This window comes from Rhinolophus hipposideros (assembly GCF_964194185.1).
Source record: "Rhinolophus hipposideros genome assembly, chromosome: X".
Classification (NCBI taxonomy): Eukaryota; Metazoa; Chordata; class Mammalia; order Chiroptera; family Rhinolophidae; genus Rhinolophus; species Rhinolophus hipposideros.
Window position 1 is genome coordinate 87,675,550 of NC_138046.1, and position 6,332 is coordinate 87,681,881.

Below are 6,332 nucleotides of genomic sequence, written 5' to 3' on the forward strand. Positions count from 1 at the left end.
ACATATGGATCTGTAGGAGTTCTTTGTATCTTAGAAAAATAAGTCCTGTGTGATATAAGCTGTAACTATTTTTCACAGTTTCTTATCAGTCTTTTGCCATTGCTTATAGTGACTTAGAGCACTAAATCACACTTTTAGTATGAAATATTTTAAATATGTTTAAAGGTGCATAGAATAATATAACAAATAACCATGTACCCTGAATTTTGTTATTTGGACATGTTTACATAAATTTTCTTTTTAAACAAATAAAATGTTACAGATACAGATGAAGCCCCCTTTGTACTCCTTTCAGATCCTTTCCCCTCACTCCCTCCCCTAAGTAACCACTACTTTGAAATTAGTCTCTAGTCTTCCTGTCAATGTTTCTATACCTTCACTATATATATGTGCCCTTAAAAGCAGTACTTAATGCTGTGTGGTATATATTTTCAATCTATATAAATAATACCAAACTGTATGTATCACTGCCAAACTTGTGTTTTTTTCCCCTCAATGTTTGTAGGGTTTATTCATGTGGCTGCATATAGATCAAGTTAATTTATTTTCATTTCTATTAAGCATTCAATTGTATTAATATATCAACATTTATTCATCCCTTCCCTCACTGGTGGAAATTTTACTAAAAAAAGCAATACTATGTGTGCAAGAGTTCTCTGGGGTTTATATCTAGAAGCACAGTACCTGGATAGTACTACATCCCTCTCAAAACCTGTGAGAACAAAACAACCACCAAACTCCAAACTGCTTTCTAAAGTGGTACCAATATATACTCCAACCAGCGGTATATGAAAATCCCAGTTATCCTAACATCCTTGCCAAGGCCAACTTGGTATTTTCAGACTTGTAAAATTTTCCAATCTGATGAGTATGAAAATGATGTTTCAATGTTGTTTAATTTGCATCTCCTAATTGCTAATCAAATTGAGTATCATTCATTTGGGTTCCCTTTTCTGTGAATTGCCTGTTAATATCCATTGCTCATTTTTTCCATTGGCTTGTGCATCCTCCTTATTGCTTTATAACAGGGATTTCTATATTCTGGATAATGGAGTTACACAGAACGCACATGAATGACATCCATGTTCAGTCAAAGCCAAAGCTGAATATCACTCTCATAGAATAAACTCGTGGAATACAAGAATAATTCTGAAATTTTATCAGTAATGGCTTTTACAGTTATAATTTTATTAGTCAACTTTTAACAATTTGACATTATAATGCATGACATTATAACACGAATTTTCCAGCACTTTCAGCAGTTAGACTCCTCCTGTGCTCACTAGAGTGCCGTTTTCAGTACTAAATACTCACTTTTAATTGAGATCAGTGGAAGAATATGATGTTTTGGGGGCTTCTCATTTTTCTCTGAAACTTTCTTCTTTTCTTTCAACTCTTTATAATCCTTGCGAAGACTGAATTAAAGATGATTTATAATGAATGTTGTCGTGTGTGATTTTTGAGTTTTTCCACCACATGAAATTTTGACATGGAAAAGATGACATTTGGCTTTTTATTTCATCTTCACAAGATGTGAAGAAATCTCAAATAAGGCTTTTTCTCGAAAGATTTATAATCTATATGAAATTAAGCAAATAAAATTAAACACAATTATTTAAATTTATTTTGTTTTATGTTACACTCTATATGCAAACAACTCTAACAAAGAATACAATTATTATGTGATTCAATACCTGTCACTCTGACTTGGATTATTATGTGAAATAATATACACATCTATTAGTTCAAAAAGCACATAATGCCTTTCTTAAAACTGTGTAGCTAATATTCTCTCTCTTAATATTAGTGTTATAGGTCAACCTGTGTCCCTATTTAGCTATTTGAAATTGCTTTTAGACATAAAATTAATAGCTTATATAAAATTAACAGAATTTTCTCTTGCAATAATAATTAAAACTTAATTCTTCAAGGGACTGAGAGAATTTAAATATATAAAACAAATTAGATTTTTTGGCTTTAAGTTATATCTGGACTTATTTGTTTGTTTGTTTGTTTTGCTTTTTATGTTCTGTTTAAGAAAATCCTTGGGCGGCCGGTTGGCTGAGTGGTTGGAGGGCAGTGCTCATAATACCAAGGTCACTGGTTGCATTCCCACATGGGCCAGTGAGAAGCGGCAGCTTGAGCTTGGAGCTGAGCTGCTGGTGGACGGCCAGTTGGCTCAATGGTTGGAGCATGGTGCTCACAGCACCAGTGTCACCGGTTCGATTCCCACATGGGCCAGTGAGCTGCGCCCTCTACAGCTAAGATTGTGAACAACAGCTCTCCTTGGAGCTGGGCTGCCGCGAGCTGCTGTGAGCTGCTGTGAGTGGCCAACAGACGACTGGCAACCGACTGCCTCAGTGGGGGCGGGGGGGGGGGAGCGCACAAGTCTCATAACACCAGCATGGGCCAGGGAGCTGTGTCCTACACAACTAGACTGAGAAACAGTGGCTTGAACCGGAGTAGGGGGGTGGGATGGTGGAAGAAGGGGGGAAATCCTTTACCTTCCTCTCAAATAATACAAGAGTTTAGAACACTTTAATTACATTAACTCTTTCAATTCATGCTTATTGTTGTCTGGTATTTCAAGTCTAGAGTACTTTTCAAATCCCACTAGCACTGATTAGTAATGTTTTATATTTTAATTTACATTTGTCCACATGTTTACCATCATCTTTAATTTTCGTTCTTTCATTCATCACAAATCTTCCACCTGCGATCCTTTGCATTCTTACAGTACAATTATACACTCTTAAATTTCCATTAGTGAGGATCTGCTGGCGAAGAACTATCTCAATGTTTGTGTGAAATGTCTTTGTTTCACTCTCATTCTTTAAAAAAAATATTTTTGCTGAGTATAGAATACTAAGGTAACAATCCGCAAATTGAAGATCATTCCACTATCTTGTAATTGTTAACAAGTCAGCTGTCAGTCTAGTTGCTGTTCCTATGACATGATATGTCACCTTTCTCTGACTTCATTTTCTTTCTCTCTCTTTTTTTTTTTTTTTGCAGTATTGGGATTAGATCTCTTTTTATTTATCCTACTTAGGATTTGTTGGGCTACTTGAATGTGTGGATTGATTTGTCATTAAGCCTAGAACGTCTTTTAGCCTTTCTCTCTTGAAATATTGACTCTGCCCCGTTAATATTCATATTCTTTTTCTCTCACGCTATAGTCAGATGTGTGCTAGATTTTCTCATTGTGCCCTCGTCTCTTTCTTTCTCTTCTGTATTTTCTTTTTTTCTTTCTTTCTCCGTACTGAGAGAATGATTGTGTCTTCAGGTCTATATTCTAGTTCATTAACTTTCTTATGTCCACATTTCTGCCAGATACATTTGTTGAGCTGGTAATTTTCATTTCTAGATGTTCTGTTTAATTTTTTTCCCTATATGCTATGTCACTTCTTTTAGATTTTTCTTCCCTTGGATATTTTCATATTAACAATTTGTTTTTTAAACATGATACACATAGTTGTTTCAAAATATGTGTCTGGTAATCTATTCTCTGAAATCTTTATGGGCCTGTTTCCTTTGTTTCTTATCCCTGTTGTTTCTAACTCAAGTTGCCTTGTTTCCTTGTGTGCCTGTTTTAGTTTGCTTTCAGGTCACTGCCCTTGAAAATTTATTTGTGGGGGTTCCCTGAGGCCTGGAATAAATAGATTCTCCTCCAGAGGCTCTGTATTTTTATTTTATTTTATTTTATTTTATTTTATTTTATTTTTACTAAGCACCATGTAGTACTACCTGTCTGGGAGCCACCTAAAACTAAATTCATAACTTGAAGTTCCTTGGCTGATTCAGGCCATGGGTGATAGAGGTGCAAATCTGCTTGAGGACTGGAGTGTGGCCTCGTTTTCTCTCTCTCTCTCTCTCTCTCTCTCTCTCTCTCTCTCTCTCTCTCTCTCTCTCTCTCTCTCTCTCTCCTTCTCTCCCCCTTTTCTACCCTTCCTTTTTAGAAAGTGAGTCCCGTTTGGTGCCAAGGCAGCCTCTGTATAGTTCTCTGGGATTGTTGAGAGCCGGGAAAGCTTTTGTTCCGGTTGGCCTTTATGCAGCTGATGTAGCCTTTTAGGATCCCAGCTTAATGTGGGGAAGGGTCTTTTATTAAACTCGTACCTTGGGTTGGCCCTGAATCTTAACTTCTCTCCCTCTAGCCCTGTGTGGCCACTGAATCAAAGCTCAGGTGGTCAATGTAGGCAAATGCCCTCAGAATAAAATGGCCTTGGTGCACCAATATTCTACTTACCTGTCTGGTTACAACTTTCATCCAAAAATTGGCCTTGAAGTCTCCCTGTCTTCTCAGCTCTTCAATGTTTTCAAAGTGGTTTTGAAAGAGTTTATCCAGCATATTTCATTACTTCACTGGGAAAGTTGAATCAAATAACCAAGCTTGCCATTGCCAGAAACTACAAGTCCGTACTCTTAAATGTTTAAACATTCATACTTGACTTAACAAGGTCCAAATTCAGTCAATATCACTACCCTCCTCCAAAACAACTTAAGAGCCTTAGAACGCTTTAAATATTAATAGTCTCCTACCATGTTTTACATGTTTTTGTGTTTCATTGTTTTTAGTACCAGCTTGTTTTTATACCTCCAAATTATTCAATATTATTGTTTTATGTACTTAATGCTTATTCAGATTTCCCCATGTTTACCAATTTTTTTTCATTGTTTCTTGCCTCCTATTCATCCCTGCTCTCTGATTTCAGTTTCCTTTTTCTTGAAGTATATCTTACAATACTTATTTTAGTGAGAGTCTATTATTGCTAAACTTTCTTCGGTTTGTTTTTCTGAAAATGCCCTTATTTTACTAACAAAACAAAACAAAAAGAGTAGTAATTCTTCTCAGTATTTCTTGGGAGTACTAATTCTCCTCCTTGTGCCAACTGGGTGACTCTCCTGCATGGTGTGTCATTTATTTGCGAGTACCGTGTTTCCCCAAAAATAAGACCTAGCCAGCCATCAGCTCTAATGCGTCTTTTGGAGCAAAAATTAATATAAGATCCAGTATTATATTATATCATATTATATTGTATTATATTATATAAGACCTGCTCTTATATTAAAATAAGAACAGATCTTATTTTCAGGGAAACAGGGTACAACATTTTTACTGTTTGTTTCTAAGCACATCTTCAGCAGATAATTCTTTTTCTGTTGGTTCCATGTGCCCTGGATTATAAAAATGTATTTGCTTTTGCTGAGGTTTAAATAGTTCAATTTGTGTTTTAATTTTTCAGATATGGCTCCCATAAAACACAGTACGGTAAATTTAGACCCCACATCCACATATTACATGGGCCTGGGGTTTTTATTTCTTCAGGTGGCTCCAAAGAGAGCATAAGACTTTTCACTGCTTACTTTCCAAACCCCTTTTAATGGACAGAGAAGCTACTACAGACTTTTATTCAGAGATTTCAGTTGCAGGTTCCCTGCCTCTGTTGGACTTGAGGCTGTGTTGCCAGTACCTGCTTAAGCATTAGATTCCTAGCTCTAAGCCCTAGTCCCTAGAGCCTGGTATCTGGAACCAATAGCGCAATGAGTTTTGCAGGGTCTGTTTACAAGTATTAGACTGGCTTTAATTTTTTCTTTTTGTTTCTCCAGAGATTTGATTTTTTGTGTTTTAAAGCTGTTATATATTAAAATTTTTATTATAGCTAAATACGTGTCTGTAGTTGTGGAGGTACTTATTCATGTCATCTTAGTGTGCCGTATTCTCAGAAAAAAAAACATACCTTATACATATGATATTGCACCTTATTTATAATTAAGCACTTTCCCTTATCACTTCCATCCACATAAATATACACTTTTTTAAGTTCCAAAGGAATTAAGTTCCCCTCAGGATCATCTAGATTAAGGGAACATATGAGGCCAGGTCTCTGTAACATGTTGGATTATTTTCCAGATATGCCCCATATAGTTTAAATCTATCATTCCTCCGGTGTTCTAAAATTCCTTAGCATAGTGATTTTCAACTTTTAAAATTTTTAGTAGCAGAGCCCTGTCTTCAAGTATTACTTGGAACCCCAACATATAAAATAGAGAGGATTTGCTCTGGTTGAAGTGGGGCTGAGAGTTCCTGATCTTCACCAATTTACCCTCCCCCTTGCTCTTCAAGGTGCTCTCCAAGGTGCTCCCCAGGGCATCTTCACAGCCTCCTTGGGCTCCAAGTACCACGGTGTGAAAACAAATTGTGATCAGTGCTTCTCAAAGTGTGATCCCAGAACCAGAAACATGAACATCACCTGGGAATGTGTTAGAAATGCAAATTATCAAGCCCCCACCCCAGATCTACTGAAATCAGAAATTCTGGGGGCAGGACCCAG